Genomic DNA, 18,000 nt, shown 5'->3' on the forward strand with positions numbered 1-18,000 from the left:
ACCTACCCTTTGAAACCAGAACCGTTTAAGGTGTCTCAAGTTGGATACCTCGAAATGGAAGCAACTTAAATCACTCATCACTTCTGAAAACTTTGGCCCTCATTCCTACTTCAGTCTATAGAAGCAGAGAATGAAAAAACCTTCTGTTGTAAGTTACAAGAACAATCCATGAATGGCTTTAACATCCTCTGCCCTCCTCTTTCATAGCTACTGTGTATCTCTGTTTTACTAAGTTATTTAAACTGAGACTAAATTTCTTCCCAGGCTCCTGGCCCCTCATGGCATGTTTTCTCTGTTGGAGATTCAGTCCTTGTACATCATGTAGTAAATATAAAAAAGTAGGTTTACAGACCAATGAATAGAGAAATCTCTTTCCAGGTCAATGCAAGAAATTATAGAGCCTTGGAAAGCCCTAGTTTTATCTCCTGCCAAAGGAGGGATTAAGCCACAATGATTCCCAGGCCTAAGGGTTTTTTTTGTTTTTTTGGTTTTTTTTTTGCTTCTGCCTTCTTTGAGTGCAAACTGACAGAGACGAGTTTTCACTCCAAACAGCTGTCTGTTATTTGAATGGAGTCAGTTCCTAATCCCGCACATGACTATCATCAGAGTCTGCTGTAGTGGAAATGTTTCTAGTATCAAAACAAAGCCTTTGGCACAGAGACCTGTTTGAGCGGGCTCTACGCATAACCCCTGATTTCAAACACTATCTTTTCTCAAAAGGCAGCACTCCGTTGGCTACCAAGCTAGTCATTACCCAGTTAACTAAGAAAAGATGCACTGAGATTTGCATAATTATAAAGAAGCAAAATAAATATAAGATGTTCAAATGAAAATCAGTCCCTGGCATCTTTCTGTTTTTGTGTGTATGTGTTTTCTTTCCCTAATGTCCATCTGGAAATTAGGATTTCAAGTAAAACTGGATCTAATAATTAATGGGATGTTCTTAGTTCAAAATTATATATCCCAAGACATCACTTTGTTGGAGATATTTACAGTAGCTCTAGATGGATTTTATAAGGTTTGGATTGAATAAGTATCCAAAATGCTTATTTGGTAATTTGCACTTGTATGCTACCTGCTGTTGAAGGGTCATAAATTACTTAACACAAGGAGTAAGTTTTATTATCCCCATTTTACAGGTGGGGAAGCTGAGTCACAGAAAAGTTAAGGCCAAATTCTTCACACTTGGGTGACTAACGTTAAAAAGAAAGGCTGGTGGAAGAATGGTGGTGTGGTTAAGGCTATGCACTTGGCTGTGGAAGGTTTAGGTTCAGTGCCTGGCTTGGCTACAGATTTCTTGCCTGACCTTAGACAAGTCACAATTTCTTAGTCCCTCAGTTTCCATTCTGTTGTAGTGTAACCATGAAAAAAGAGTGCAAAGCTACAATTTCTCCAGAGAGAGCCACGGTTGCCCAGTGATTTCAATGCAGGATTGGGAACCAGGAGCTCTTGAGTTCTAATCCTGACCCTGCCATTGAATTGTGTGTGGCCTGGAGCACTTCACTTTGGGAGAACCCTCCCTGCTGTGGTAGAGTTGCACAGGCCGTCAAATGCAGCACAGCAGCGTGGTTCTATAGGGCAGGGGCGCAGGCCAAGGAGAGGGCTGCATTAGTTGTCCTGTGGTGGCCTATTGCAGCAGAATTGTAGAAGTGAGGCAGGGATGTAGTGCATGGCTGGGTTAAGGGGTCCTATGCCTGAGGGCTAAGAAGGGAGGAGGCGCAGTATCAGTTGTGAAAGAAACAGACAAGCAAGTGGTGAAGATTGACTTCACTGGTGAATCAACAGGTGAGGTGTGGGGTGGCCAGTGTGATCAAAGAGAAGACTGGGTAAGTAGGAAGGGGTAGAGGTCTGAAGGCCCTGGAAGGCGAGAGCAGGGTATTGAAAATGGTGTGAGGGGAACTTCAGAGGCAGTAAATTTACTGGTTTCAGAGTAGCAGCCGTGTTAGTCTGTATCCGCAAAAAGAACAGGAGTACTTGTGGCACCTTAGAGACTAACAAATTTATTAGAGTATTATATTAGAATGCTCTAGTAAATTTACTGACTCTTCTCTCTAATTAACACCTACATTTGGCATAATAGTCCCCGTTAAACTGATTTAATGCTCAATTCAAAAGGCTTTAGAAACTCCGGTAGGGAAGAATCAGTGTATTGAGGAATTTCTATCATAAACCCCTTTGAAATCGGCCTGCCTGTAAACACATACCCCTCGGTGGGAATCTCTCCTGGGTGGAGAAAGGGGCAGACATTCAAAATTAGGAGCTACTTATGGGGACGAATACAGCTTGAGGAGGCCAGCGTGCAGAAATGGCCTTGGGAGAACACATTAGCTGACTTCTTAGCAGCTAGATTAGCCCCAAGTTCCCAAACAGCTGGTGCATCTCCCAGTGCTCAGGGTTAGAAGGGATATCCCCCCATGGAGATGGAAGGGCAGCTCATCATCACACTAAGCTTTCCCTGGTGGGGATACATTCACTTCCCAAGAAGCCTTTTCAATCGGAATAGAATAGGTGCCACCATGTGCCTAATAGCCAGGGGAAAGCATTTTGGATCAGCCTCTCACAAGAGTTAATCGCTGGCTCAGATAGAACATATCTTGAGTGAGCTGCATTTCAGCTGTCTGTCAAGGGGACCACTCGCCGTACTGTTTAGGTCAGATGCCGTGCTTACCCGTGAGAGCAGTGGCAGTGGCTCAAATGCTCCCTTGCTTGCTTGCTGAGTGGAGTAAACCATGGTGGGGCCCTGCAGAGGGTGAGAGCGGACTAGTGGGATGCTCTGCACAGTGCCACCTTCCTTCATCCTTCTGGCATGAGGTGGGCAAAGCCAGGGGACTAGCGGCACTGGGCGGCATGCTCCCCAGCAGCACTGCGGCAAATCCACAGAAAAAATCTTCTGGGAGTTACCTGGACTCCTTCAGAGTGCTCTGTGATGCCCCTGTGCCATCCTGCTCTACAGCTGGGGGCAGTGAGCCCATGGGTGCCAGCTGCAGGGTGGCAAGGAGGGGAAGGATTTCTTCTGTAGTCTGCACACTCCACAGGGAGAAGAGCTGGGATCATGACCTCTGCTTCTTTTTCTGCCCCCCTCTCCCACCACTCAACCCCTAGCCAGTACCCCTCCATGCTTTTGTATAGGGAAAGAGCTGATGGGTCAATATATTTGTTTATTCTGACAATCATTTGTTAAGTTCCCCTAACCCCCATATCACGGCACAGCGTTTCCAGCCCTGCCTAACCCTCTTGATAACAGAATCAGTCTTGTTTTCAAACCATCAGCAGAAATCTTCAGCAGACCAGATATTAGGGCAGCAGCCTGGGTCGTGGGAGACCTGTCCTCAGGGCTCTCCCTGCTCTGCCACAGACTTCCTGTGTCACCCTGGACAAGTCACTTTAAGGCCCAAATCCTGACAGGTATTTAGGCCTCTAAGTCCCATTGATTTCAATAGACTCTAAGCACATAAATACCTTTGAGGGTCTGGGCCTTAGTCTCTCCGTGCCTCAGTTTCCATCTGTAAAATGGAGATAATAGCACTTCTTTACCCCCAAAGGGGTGTTCTGAGGATAAATACATTGAAGGTTGTGAGGTGCTCAGATACTGGGATGGGAGCCAGGTACATACCTTAGCCAGATAATGTCAGCTGGAAGAGATTTTCACCATGCAAACCCATATTTTAAATTTACTTCAGAAAATTCATGTATATGTAAAGGTAATACTGCAGGACAATATGTAGTGAAACCCAGGCATGGGCATGGGAACTTCAGTACTTGCTAAATATCAAGTCCACTTAAATGTAAAGTTGGTTGAATAATTTCTGTCAAAATGTCTGCTGTCCGTCCCCGTCCCCCTGCCTGCCGACCCAGAAAATGGGGTTTAACAGAAAATTTCACTAAAAAGTTTGTTTTCATCCAGAATTTTGGAGGTTTCCTAATGCAAATATTCATTCTGGGGGCATTTAGCTCATTGAAAACCCAACACATTTTGAAAAAGAAATTTCAACAAAAACACAGATAATTTTCAGGTGTTAAAATTTTTGGCAGGGGAAAATAAGCCCCTCCCCCACAGCCCCAGCTTTAATTGCACGTGATGTGTTTGAAATTCAGCAGCGTAATGGAGTTGTTGAAGTGCTTTGTATCACTTGAGCAGAAAGAACGTGGGCAAAATCTCTTTTACAGGGTAGGTGAGTAGAGGACTGTGACCTGGTAGATTTTTAAAATTCCCTTTGGATAGGTGTAAATGACTCTGCAAGATGTTCCCATTGGACATGGTTTGCCCATCTCTGCTCATGTCTCTTAAAAAAAAAATCTAAAAATAATTTTAAAAATCATGTCACTAAAGCCATTACTTTCTAGGACTTTCCACAGTATCTGAGCTTGTCTACACTTAAAATGGTACAGCGACACCGGCACAGCTGCGTAGTGCTTCAGTGTAGACACTACCTACGCTGCTGGGAGGGGTTCTCCTGTCAGTGTAGGTAATCCACCTCCCTGAGAAGTGGTATTTAGGTCAACGGGAGAATTCTTCTGTCGACCTAGCACTGTTTACACCGGGGACTTAGGTCGGCTTAACTACGTCACTCAGGAGTATGGATATATCACGCCCCTGAGTGACGTAGCTGAGTGGATCACATTTTCTAGCGTAGACCAGTCCTGAGAAATTTTATAAAATGAAGAACATCTGAGTTCTGCTATCCCTGGACTTCAGTAGCACAAGATACATGGAGATAATACAAACCCATTTAACTCTTTGTTAATCCAAGTTTGGATCCCGGGTGTGGCTTGGGTGTCCCAGAGTGCAGGTGTCAAAGCCTGCTTAACTACCTTTTGTGGGGAGCAGCTGCATTCTATGGTATTCCCAGGATATCAGAGTTGAACTTGTGCTGTTTCCCCGTAGTGTAAGCTCCCATTTTGTGCCTATACTTCCATGCCCAGGGAGGAGAGGGTTGCACGGGGGCAGGGGAGAGTCAAGGGGAGCATTGCTCCCTCAGGCCTGGAGCAATGATCTTTCCCCATGATCTCCTGAGCTGCATGGCTTGAAGGCCATGCTCCAAACTCATTCTCCAGTGAGGGGAGCATTGCACAGCTCACCTCATGGAATTGCCAGGCCTTTTGTCCTGGTTGCCCAGGAGAGGAAGGGTAGGGTATAGCCCGATATATGAGGGAAAGAAAGACAAGGACTAGCCCTATTCAAGAGGTTTATCACTTCCGACTATTATCCAGTAAGAAAGTGCCCAGCATGCAAAAGCCAGACAACTAACACCATTCACACTGCTTCCACCACTTCACCACTCCAGCCAAGACACTTACACTCTACCCAAGGCATTTGTTCACGGTAGACGATACTATGGCACCAACTTTTGGTGGCTGCTTGTGTTAAACCAGTTTTACAGCAGTAGGAAACCTAAGATAAGAAGCTCCCGGCTCCACTTTCCACCACATCTATCAACCACAAGCCTCTCCCTCACCTCTCCCAGACCGAAACAAACGACTCGTTCAACAACTGCCAAAGTACAAGAGGATGAAAACAAAAAAGCCATCATCTTTCTCTCCCCTCCCCTTCGGGTGTTTGGAAGGGATACACTCGGCTTGCAAAAAACCTGCTGACTTCACACTCCATTAGAGAATGTGATTTGAAACCAACAAAAATAATTGTCACTGTGTTTAGCCAGAGTCAATAAAAGCACTAAGGGGCTGGCAGTGTCAAGCAAAGAAGAAAATAAATTGCCAGCTGATGAGCACAATGCATCCTGAAAAGACGTTTTCTTTGCTCCGTCCTCAGAAAAGAAGGAGAGGGGTTGTAATAGGAGGGGGGGCTGTTCCTGGTGACATATTTCATGTCTGTTGATATTGTTTTAACAAGGAGATCTAAACTGTGGGGTCTTGAATCATTGCATAGGAAAGAATAAATAAGCCAGTGCGTGCACTGATTGCATAGCTGACTCATGTAGTAAATCTGCAATCAAATGTTTATCTATAGGGATACACGCAAAAGTTTCAGAAGAAAAATTGTTTTGCAGCCTTCAGTTTCTATAGTGGCTAGTGATTTCGGGTGCCCCCGTTTGATTTTCGGAGAGAGGCGGTGCTTAGCACTATATAAAAACCAGGCTTTAGTAAGATGTCTCAGCATGGTCCCCCAAAAATGGAGGTACGCAGAATCACTAATCACATTTTGAAACTGTAGGCCAAAACACAGTTGTAATAGTTTCCCCAAGAAATAGCAGAGCAAATTGGAAAGATAGATACAAATGATCTTTTACTGAGTGGTTTAATAAAATCAGCTGAACAGAAAGATGAAAAAGTAGCAAAGGAAATAAACAGCATGACTTGTATTTTCCTTCCACGTTGTTTGTCCTTGGCACAGAAGACGTCCGACCCTTCTCACGCCTGCTTTTCTGCAGTGTATCTTAGGTGGTTTACGTGCCCAGATATGAGACATCTGATTTTCAATGCCCAGTGAAGTCCTGGGAGTTTTGAGTGCTCACACCATAGATGTCTCAAGATGGGCACCCACAAAATTGAGGCACTCAACATTTCTGGTCACATTTGAAAAGGTTGGGTTGTGTTGCAGTGTCAGTTATAAGTGTTGGGGGCCGGGATCCCACCACAGATTTATATTTGCTCTGTAAAGCATGTTCTTGGGCTCTGGATACAAAACAAATAATAATGGGACTGATTCTGCCCCAGAAATCCTTGTGCAGATGGGACCCTCCGTTTCTGGATCTCCCCTTCCATGTGTAAAGGGCATTTAGGCACCCATATAGTAGCATCCTGACCTCTATTACTCCCTCCCTCTCCTCCCCACCCTTTTTCTGGTTACTCTGGGTCCTGGGATCCCCATGTGGGAAGTGGGAATTCCAGACAGGACAACACTCCCACATTGACACTGGCTTTTTCCAGCCACAGAAGATAGTACAATTCCATATTTCCATTCTCCTCCCTCCTAGATGTGGCAGCCACTCTCTTGGGGAGGTCTCAGTAGACTCAGTCCCAGCCCAGAAGCATGGGGCCTTTGCATGGATGATACTAGCCTCATGCAAATGTTGGGGACCTATGGGGTTTATGGGCCAACCCTGCTGCCTGTTCTGTGTGAGGAAGAAATTTCTGCATGAACCTCCCGTGGAGAGGAGTGAGGTAGTATTGAATCACAGGATATTGCAATTACTTTAAGCAAACTAATTCAATTCTGTGGATCAAGTTAGATCCAGGGTGTGCAATGGCAGAACCACTGCAGACCCGGGTGGAAGGCCTCCAGAGGTCAAAATTCAGCCCAAGGCAGCAGAGGCCGGCGGGATTGATGTAAGATGCCCACAATCTCTTCTTCACTGGAGGTGCGGCGGCTGCAGGGAGCATCTCCAAACACGGGCAGCACTGGTTAGGGAGCAGAGAAGAGGTGCACACTTAAGATATCCTCTTGGCAGCCTCCCTGGGCAAGGAGCTCCAGATGGGCACCAAAACTTGGTTTTCTCAGATGGAATTCCCAACAAAAGGTGTTGGTGGGAATATCACCTCCCATCTTCAGGGGTTATATCACCTATGGTGCCTGGGTAGGGAGGCACAGTTGCCATTGACCTCAAGTTCACAGGGGTGAATCCATCTCTAGGACGAGGGACAGACCAAGCCAAGCACCATAATGTTCTGCACCATAATGTTCTTCCTCTGTGCTAGGTTTCAGCCATTCACCCAGGCCATATATCTGCTGCAAGCCCAGCTGGGTAGAATTGCAAAGGAAAACTAGATTTTTAAGAAGAGCGGAGCAAGCGAAGGGCTCCAACAAACACACAGCTGCCCCGGGCTGAGAAATTCCAACTGCTGCATGCAAGGCCTCTGACCACATTTTTAACTGTATGTGACAGCTAAGTGTTCAAGCATGTGAGGAATCCCAGGATAAATGAAAAGGGCCCAGGGAGGGATCAGCTGGGATAAAGAGGCCGAGATAAGGAGAAGGACCTGCTTAATCTTGTTTTGATCTTTGTTTATTTATCCTCTGTCAGCAGCACTAGCACAATCAAATACACAGGCATGTAGAATCCAGCGGACTATGGGCCTTACGACATGACAATAACAACTCTGCCTTGTGCATCCTCAGCTCCCAGCCCTTTGGTAAACAGAGTTTTCTTGTTTGTCAACACGAAGGAATTTGTGACCATATTTACTTTCTAGTTCTTATCAGCTGCTCAAGGCCCTCGGACATTGTTGTGTCTCCCTCTTCTTGAACTGCAGCTGATAATGATTGTTACTTATCTCCAGCACCTTGGGGCTTTACAACTCCCAAACAGTCCAGGCCAGAGATTAATGGTTTGATTCTGAGAGGAGTGCTGGGTGTTAAGCATTTTGCTGGATTGGGTCTAACGCTTCCCCAGGACACCAGACCCTGCAATTCCCTTCCCCACAATTTCTAGTCTATGTCTAATTTTCTGATTCAACCTGTATGCAATAAAAGCAATGCCTTATAGGAACACCTTCCATGGAGGATTTCAAAGCAATTGGGGCTGGTGTCCATGGATCCTCTTGGAAATCAATGGAGTAGCACAGTGTCTAGCTCAGGACAAAATTTGATCCTAATTCATTAAGCTTTGCAACCGCTCTGTAACGCTAAGTGCTCACTTCTGCTCTGATTTACACGCCCTTCTGAAGGGGTCATATGAATGTAACTCAGCACAGAGTTTGGCTCTATATACATCTCTCTCTGGCAGTTATAGTCTCACCATCTTGTTAGTGCAACGCAAATGCACTGGGCATCCTCTTCACTGATGCTGCTAGGAAAATGTTCCTGGAATTTTAGCAAGACACACAGGACCATATTTTCATTTGCACTAAGCAGCGGCGGCTCCAGGCACCAGCGCTCCAAGCGCGTGCATGGGGAGACAAGCCGTGGGGGGCGCCCTGCCGGTCCCTGCGAGGGCGGCAGTCAGGGAGCCTTCGGCGGCATGCCTGTGGGAGGTCCGCCGGTCCCGCGGACTTGGTGGGAATTCGGCAGCGGGTAAGCTGGATCCGCGGGGCCAGCGGACCCCCCGCAGGCATGCCGCTGAATCCGCGTTACCAGCAGAGCTCCCACAGGCGTGCCGCCGAAGGCAGCCTGCCTGCCGTGCTTGGGGTGGCAAAAAAGCCAGAGCCGCCCCTGACACTTAGTCCCCTGTACACTGCCAGAATGGTGCAAAAGGGCCCAGAGGCATCAGTACAGTTACCCAATTTACCCCATCTGAGGTCCTGGCTGGCTTTTCTGAGATCTCACATATTGTGACTCCAAGTGAGAGCTTGCTCTCCACAGCCCAGAGTGTAATGTAGCCTACCCTTGGAATGCAACCTCTGCTATTCCAAGATCCCAGTGCTTGCTGAATAAACCTAATTCAAGTGAGGCTATTTTAACATATCACCACTTCGATCTCCAGCAGGATTTCTTTGCCAGAAGTGTAAAATTCCTTTATTCCCTTTGCAAGAGTTCAAGGCATTTCTATAAAAGGTTACAAGAGGTAAAATGTTTTTTTCATTGTCCTAAATACCAGCAATTCCTACCTGCAAATCAGTGGTCCCTACAACATAGAAGAAAATAATAATCATAGTAATTTTTTGCACTTTTAGGGCCTAATTTTCAATCTGGGTCTACTTAAACTACCTCTACCTCTAGTAGAGATTCAGAGATTCTAGGGACAGATTACAGTCATCTAGTCTGACCTCCTGCATAACACAGGCCAAAGAACTTCCCCAAAGTAATTCCTATCTTGATTTACATATTGGCAGTGATAGAGAATTCACCACAACCCTTGGTAAATTGTTACAAAGGTTAATTACTCTCGCTGTTAAATTCAGACTCAAAATAAGTTGTACATTTTTATCTTGCTTCAACTTTCAACCATTGAATCATGTTACACCGTTCTTTGCTAGACTGAAGAGCCCATTATTAAATATTTGTTCCCCATATAGATATGTATAGACTGTAATCAAGTCACCCCCTTCACCTCTCTTTGTTAAGCTAAATAGATTGAGCTCCTTGAGTTTATCACAATAAGACAAGCTGTGAAATTTGCCTCTGAATTCAGATTCAGAACCAAAACTGCGGGTGTGTTCGGCTCCAGGATATATATTAAAATGCTGTTCTTGAATATTTTAGGGCCAGCCAAAATCAGAAGTGTGGGGTGAGAGGAGAAAAGACTCTATACCTCCTCCCCCTGCGTGCCCCACTCCCCTTGAAACGAACAAAACTTTTTGGAAGTTTTAGGTGAAGGTTTCTGTTGGGTCTCATTTTATCCCAACTATTTTGCATATCTTTTAACCTAATCTTGTCATGCTCTCTATATAGCTCCTGCATTCATAAAGCGCCCATCACCCTAGCATCTAAGGCCTTGGCTACACTTAAGAATTCACAGCGCTGCCGCTGCGGCAGCCCTGTGAAGCACGAGTGTAGTCGCGCCGCCAGCGCTGCGAGAGCTCTCTTGCAGCGCTGCAAGTACTCCACCTCTCCGAGGGGAATAGCTTGCAGCGCTGCGAGCGCTGATTTCACTGGCGCTTTACAGCGCTGCACTCGCTGCACTCGGGGAGGGGGGGGCGTTTTCACACCCCTGAGCGCAGCAAGTTGCAGCGCTGTACAGCGCCAGTGTAGCCAAGGCCTTAGTCATGGACAAGGTTTAACATACAGATGTTTGCCTAGAGCCAGTTCACTTCCCACCTCAAGGGCCCTGATTTTGGATGCTGTGTTAGCTCTCCTTCTTTCAGTTCAGTCCCTGGCTGTTGTTTGTGAGGGTGCCAGGCCAGGGAAGCACATGTACATTGCAGCTTCTCTCTGAGAAAGTCCAGTTTGTTGTTCGCTGTGGTTGGCATCTCTTCTTGGCAGGTTCTGCGGTACCCTTTGGAGCCGTCAGCATGTCCTACTGCGGACAACTGGTACAATGTGTGCAACACAGACGGAAGCATTGAGCCATTCAGTAGGGTTACCATATTTCCACAATCAAAAAAGAGGGACACTGTGGGGGGGGGGGAGCCCCGCTTTAGCCCCACCCCATCCACTCCCTCCCACTTCCCACCCCCTGACTGCCCCCCTCAGAACTCCCAACCCCCCCCCGCTCCTTGTCCCCTGACTGCCCCCTCCTGGGACCCCTGCCACTAACTGCCCCCTAGGACCTCACCCCCTATCTAACCCTCCCTGCTCCCTGTCCCTGACTGTCCCAACCCCTCTCCACACCACTGACAGCCCCCCCCGAACTCCCGACCCATCCAACCGCCCCCCCGCTCCCTGTCCCCTGACTGCCCCCCTTCTCCAACTCCCCAGCCCCCTTACCGTGCCGCTCGGCTTAGAGCAGGTGTCTGGCTCTGCCCCACCCTGCCCGAGCAGCGTGCTGAGGCTGTGGAGGAGGGGGGAAGCGGGGGAGGGGCTCTGGCCGCCGCTGCCAGCCCCACCGCCGCGTTCCCTCGCAGGCGCACAGTCCCGCCCCCCCCAGCGCTGCCGGGTGGCGTACTAAGGCTGCAAGGGATGGGGGGAGCCTGGAAGGGGCTTTGGCTGCCGAGGCCCCAATGCGAGCGGTGCTCGGCCGCCCTGTCAGCCGCTTTTCGGTCGATAAATAGCCAACTGCGGGGAAATCCCGGACATTTTTAGATTTTTAGAGATCCCCCCAGACGGCTATTTAAAGAGCGAAAAGCCGGACGTGCCTGGGGAAATCCGGACGTATGGTAGCCCTACATTCAGGAATGCACATCACCATCTCTAGAGTGGAGTTGTGTGGAGAGAGGGGGGCAAGGCTATTACCAGAAGCTTCTTGAGGCTTTCTAAAAACCCGTTTCAGCTGGCGGTAGGACATTTCATGTTTAAAATGAAAATTACCATCTTGTCACATTGCTTAAGCTAACTTTGTCCACTGTACAGGGCCATTGAGAGTACAACTGACCAACTACATGTCCAATTATATGACCGGCAGGCAAGTAGAGTAACTGCGTGGGAAATTTAGAGCATGCAATCGCCCAGGCATTTTGTGTGTGCACACGTGCTGTCTGACTTTCCTGAAGCTCCAGGCCTCAATACACTGTCCACTCTTTCCACTGCCATTTTGTGCAAACATATAAGGGCATCAATGGCTTTTTAACAGTGCTAGTCAACTGAAATCAGAGTTGTGTTGGCCAGCAGCACTCCTGGAAATCAGGCCCCACGTGTCTCAGTTTGGCCAGCCAGAAACAGAGGTACTCATAGTGGACAGTTGTGAAAACTCAGACCTTAATCAGCAGGTGCTTCAGTTTTCCCCTCTCTAAGTCGGGCTAAAAATACTTCTCATTCTCCCCTGGGTGTTTTGAGGATGAATTTATTAGCGCTGGTAAAGCACTCAGCTCCTTGGGTAAGAATGGGGCTATAGAAGTGCAAAGTGGTGTTATTTTATCATTGGGGCTTTGAGCTATTCAGAGATTTCCCATTGCTTTCTGCCTAACGGTCTGTCTACACTTGGGCATTTTGCACCAGGTTAGCTACCCCAGTGCCAACTCTCAGTGTATGTTTTGTCTACACTACAAGTGCTACAGTGGCACAGCTCTGGAATGTGGCTGGACTGCTGTAGCCTACAGGCTTCCGGCATCAATGGAATGTTCTTTTCAGTCAATGTAGCGAATCCATCTCTCCGAGATGCAGCAGTTAGGTCAGCTGTTGACCTAGCTGCAGCTATACTGGGAGTTAGTTTGGCCTAACCACGGCACTCAGGGCACAAAAATCTTTACATCCCTGAGCAGCATAGCCAGGTCAATCTAATTGTTAAGTGTAGCCCAGGCATCATTCTAGATGGGCTGCTCTAGTGTAAAATGGGCCCTATCCGGGTGCAGTGCATCTCTTCCGGGGGCTTCACTGGTGTAGCAGCACCCATGCAAAACTGCTTTGTGCAAATGAGCTCTTAACCTAAGCTCAAGTTGGGCTATTTCTGTGTAAGACAGTAATTGCCATTCTGTTTAAGTAATTGCTGATATTTAAATTGTGAGCTCTTTGGGGCAGGGGCCTGTCTTTGTTCTGTGTTTGTACAGCACCTAGCACATTGGGGTCCTGGCCCATGACTAGGGCTCTTAGGTGCTACTGCACTACAGATAAATAATATTGTCGAGGCAAGTTCATTTTGTTTGTGAAAAACAAGAATTCTGTCTACTTCTGCGTAACTCAGCCTAACAAGGCATCTTATCTTTTCTACCATCTGTAGAACGATTTCACAGTATTAAACAGAATCATTTGAAAACATTACAGAGGCCAGCTCCCCAGCTGAACTAAGATAGCATAGCTTCACTTGACATCAGTGGAGCCATAATGATTTACATCAGCTGAGGAACAGGCCCACTAATCTTAAAGAATTTAACAGATATGGAAAGGACTCTCTGTGAGTTTCAGACATTAACAGCAGTAAAAAAAACCAAGGGGGTTGCTCTGTGTAAAGGCTTGGTAAGTACATTAGAAACTTCTGTGAATTTCAGACTCCTGATGATGACCCTTTGTTCTTAGTGATGCGTGATCATTAGCAGATATGAGCAGCACGTCAGTAAATCAACCTAAATACTTTGTTATAATAATCCTCATTACAAAACGCTGATAGATTAACCCTGCTCCATTTCAGTTTATGAGCAAAGCTCTCTGCTCCCACTGGCAGGATGATTAATGTAAGGTTCACATACTTAACATTAGGGACCAGTATTTATGGCCTTAAAAACATCAAGAAAAAAGTGAAATGTCTACAGTGACAGCTTGTATAGTACGAGTGTCAAATCTTATCAGGGATTTTCTCATCCATTATAGCTTCAAGAGACACTATCATTTACCAAGCTGACCTGACAGACCTAAGAACCTCATTGTAACATTCTTTGTACGATAATCCAGTTAAGAAGCCAAACACTGTCTAAGGCAGAAGTAGTTTAACACTTTCACATACTTGATAAAACCATTATTGGGAAGGAGATCAGCAGCAAGGCTCACATCATTTGTTTTCTCTAATTTTGGCCCAAGCTTCTCTACTATTCTATTCTATAAAGAGTCTTCTATCACACTAATCTCTGGAGAAGCTGAGTGCCTTCCAGGAGCACATTAAGCAACACGACTAACATCTTTCATGTTTTGTTTGATTCTAGCTAGGTTAGAATCACAATGATATTTGTATGAGAGGAAAAATGTAAGATTTGAATGACTAGTGTCTGCATCAATGAAGCCATCCTTTAACCAAGTGAGCTCAGGAGGTGAACATATTAATTCGCACAAGTCAAGTACTTTAGCTAGACAAATCAGTATTTTAGCTAGACTCAGGCAGAGCCACTTGGTCCCCTATGCTGCTCTCCCGGGCTCCCACAACCCACCAAGGAGGTAGGCAGAGGAGAAATGAGAGCTACTCTGGCTTCCCCTTTTACCATTTGCAGTGGAGCAGGTTGCTAGTGGGTGGTGCTGTTGAGCAGTGGTAGCTCAGAATTCAAACACTTCCATTTAAAAGTCTCAAGGGCATGGTTCGGGAACACAATTTCAATTCATAATCAAAGAAACATTTTCTTTGGACTACAGTAGCCCTGGAGGTCCACAATTTAGCAGCTCAAGGGCCAGTACGTCCGTGTGAGGTGCTATCATCCTGAGGAGCGGGTCTGCTCTGTGACTTCTATAGATGTCATCATGACATTTCACAAGGACAATTCAAGGAGCAACCAAGAGCTGGTTGAATAATTATATATGTTCCTGACTAAACAGGAAATTGCTCCTTATGGACTGACATTAGTCCCATTCAGGATAAGAGTTAAGTATATGCTTAATTATCCCTGTTCTGGAAAACACTTAAGTGCATATTTAATTTTAAGCGTGTGCTTCAGGACTATTGACTTCAGTGGGACTTACGCACATACTGGAAGTTAAGCTCATAGAATTGTAGGAAAGTAGGGCTGGAAGGGTCATCAAGAAGTCATCTAGTCTACCCTCCTCCCCCATTGAAGCAGGAGGAAGTATACCTAGACCATCCTTGACAAATGTGTACTAGAAAGACGATATCCATCATTTGCCATTTGTTATGCACCTGCTGGAAAAGTTCAACCAGCCAGTTAGAGTGTAGAAAGAATACCTTGTGACTTACGTGACTAATCACATACCAGGACTAGAATCTGAGCCAATGCCCATCCAAGTCAACCAGAGGTTTACACTGACTTCAGTGGGTGTTGCATCAGTCTCATAGCATATAATCAAAGTGCTCAGTTCATGAATAACTGATGTGCTGAACATTTCTCTTTGGGAATGTCTATGAATAACAAAAACATTTTCAGAAACCAGATTGGGGAACAATTCAAAAATAGAAAAAAGGAATATTATTTGTGATGGATAATTCAACCATCTGTAGTCACAATCAAAATCAAACGAGGACAGTTTTCAAATGAGGTACCTTGACAGAATGTTCAGATCCCTTCGTCAGATGCTCTAGACCCTGAATACATGTTTTACCTGTCTTAGAGCTGATTTGATGCTGGATTTGGTTGTCTTATTAAGATGCCCATATTTAAATCTTAGACCCATAGTCCTGTTTCACTGGAAATACAGACATTCTCATGTAACTTTTATGCATCATTTCTGTAACAGTATTGTGGATACTAGTGAGAAATACTGCAAAAAGGCACAAGCTTGTATCTGAAGTGGGAATAATAGGGAATTAGCTCCACATACTAGCTCTAATCAGTAGTAGATTTCATTGTAATAAATTGCAATCCATTCCATGTCCCGTTAGTATGGCAAAACAAAGACTAAGACATTATTTGTCAACAGCTGGGAGTGGCAAATTTTAATGCTTTTATCCCATGCTTTGCCTGGAAAGTATCTCTTTTTCATTATAAAGACACAGTTCTCAACCCCCCTGTGTGTTGGACCTATACCACTCCCTCTAAATGCCTATTGAGTTAGCTACAGCTACCCTGAAGAGTGTAGAGACTATTGTTTTTGAAATGCTTCCATCTGAGCTTAGGAGCTGGGTCTGCAGACAAGCATCACATTTCCCAAGAGGTTTCCAGGAGGAGTTCCATTTGGGAGTTGTGCCAGACTTGAAAGAGAGCATGCTGGAGAGTCTTCTGCAAGGTAAATTAAATTTTCCTGTTTATTTATCTAAGGTAGAAAAAACGGTGCAGCCTAAGAGAGCATATGTTGGGCATAATGAAAGACAAACGTTGGCTTTGGAGGGAAAACAGACGTTCATCAAAGTATATGGAAGAACAAACAACTTTTTCATTAAAACACAATTGAAAGGTAGCTTCTCATATCCGTTCCACCTGCTTTCCCATGTCATGTGATGGATGGGAATCTGCTATTCTCCTCCTTTCCAGTCAGCCTCTCTCTCCTGGAGTGGATGCATGGCCACCCACACATGGCAGGCAACCCAGGACTTACCACCAATAGGCTGGCAAAGAAGCGGTGGCATGTGGTACCTTAAAAGGCACAATAAAGCTCTGTGTTGGATTTCTCCCAGGCCCTGTGCAGAAGGTCAGCCCAAGGCCTATGCATCACTCAAAAGCTATTCTGAGTGTTGCTGGCCCTATGCACTGGGGTTGAATTTCCCCCAGAGCCCAATCCTGAAAGGTGCTGAGTGCCTCAAATCCCATTGCTTTCAATAGGAATTGAAGGCCACCAACACATCACATCGAGTCCTCAGTGAGTAGGAGGAAGCAAACAGATCGTTGTCGTAAGATGGTAAAGCCAATGTGCGGCACAACAAGGCACTTGTTCAAAGGAAAAGCAGAGTTGTACGGAGTGTGCAAAGGTCTGTTTTCATTGTGCTTTAGGGAAAAATATTTCCTCTTCCCTCACTTTAATGAATGGATCTTTCGCCTCCTTTCCCCCCGCATTGTCTTTTATTGCATAGTGTGTTAACCCTGGGTCCTTTTATCTGTTAGAGATAGCATCACACCATGTAGCAACCTGCCACTGGATCAGGAATGACAAATGGGTTCAGGGGATCAGCCCCCAAACACAGCATGTAACCCAGTTTTAGGGGAACATGTAGGAATATCATGCCCACCTCTGAAAGATACCCAAGACGTCTATATTTTTTTTACAGTTTGGCAACAGTTGTATAGCTCATCATGCCAAAATAGTCTCGCTGAATTGAATTGTTAGGTACAGATGGCCCTAAATCAAAGATCCCCAAGCCCTTTGTTCTGGGGAGAAATTCCAAGCCAGGGGAGGACATGTCTCCCTACTAGGATGGGCAGCATGGGGCAAATCAAAGACATGAAACTTGGCCCTCTCCGAAGCAGGGTGCAGGGAGTTTGCACACCGCTCTCATCACCAGCACCATCCTCCTCTATCCCACCCACGATTGCACCCTACTCACACATATCAGATAGCTGCCTGCCCTCCACACCAAAGTTCCTATCCCAAAATACACCACAACCTCCATCCCTAGCTGAGGCCTTAGAAAATGGAGATGAGTGGGGCAAAGGCCAGGCTTAATTTGTAATGAAAGAGGGACTGGGGCTCGAGCAATTTTTTTACTTTCATAACTGATGTGGGAAGCCCAGGGGTACTGGGGCTATGAACTGCCAAGCTTTGAGGTGCTGGGGGTCAACCCTGGCAAAAATTAAGCACTGAGCAGAGGACAATCATTTTACTTCTCCAAAAAGGCCTCCTCACCGCCTTCCTGTAAGCAGCTCCTGACAGTCTGCTGTCCTCTCTCCAGGACATCACCACAGGTGTTGTGTATTTAATTGCATCTGTGGTGGCTGCCTTCTTGGTCAACACACTGCGGATTGAATCAGGGACTAAAATCTACTACTGCCTGCGTTAATTTCCTTCTACGTTCTGAGCATTCTCAAGCTTTTCTCCCAGGCCGGCTCCAGGGTTTTGGCCGCCCCAAGCAGCCAAAAAAAAAAAAAAAGCCGCGATCGCGATCTGCAGCGGCAATTTGGCGGGAGGTCCTTTGCTCCCAGCGGGAGTGAGGGACCGTCCGCCGAACTGCCGCCGAATACCTGGACATGCCGCCCCTCTCCGGAGCAGCCGCCCCAAGCACCTGCTTACCAGGCTAGTGCCTGGAGCCGTCCCTGTTTTCTCCACAA

This window comes from Trachemys scripta, chromosome 5 (genome assembly GCF_013100865.1).
Source record: "Trachemys scripta elegans isolate TJP31775 chromosome 5, CAS_Tse_1.0, whole genome shotgun sequence".
Taxonomy (NCBI): domain Eukaryota; kingdom Metazoa; phylum Chordata; order Testudines; family Emydidae; genus Trachemys; species Trachemys scripta.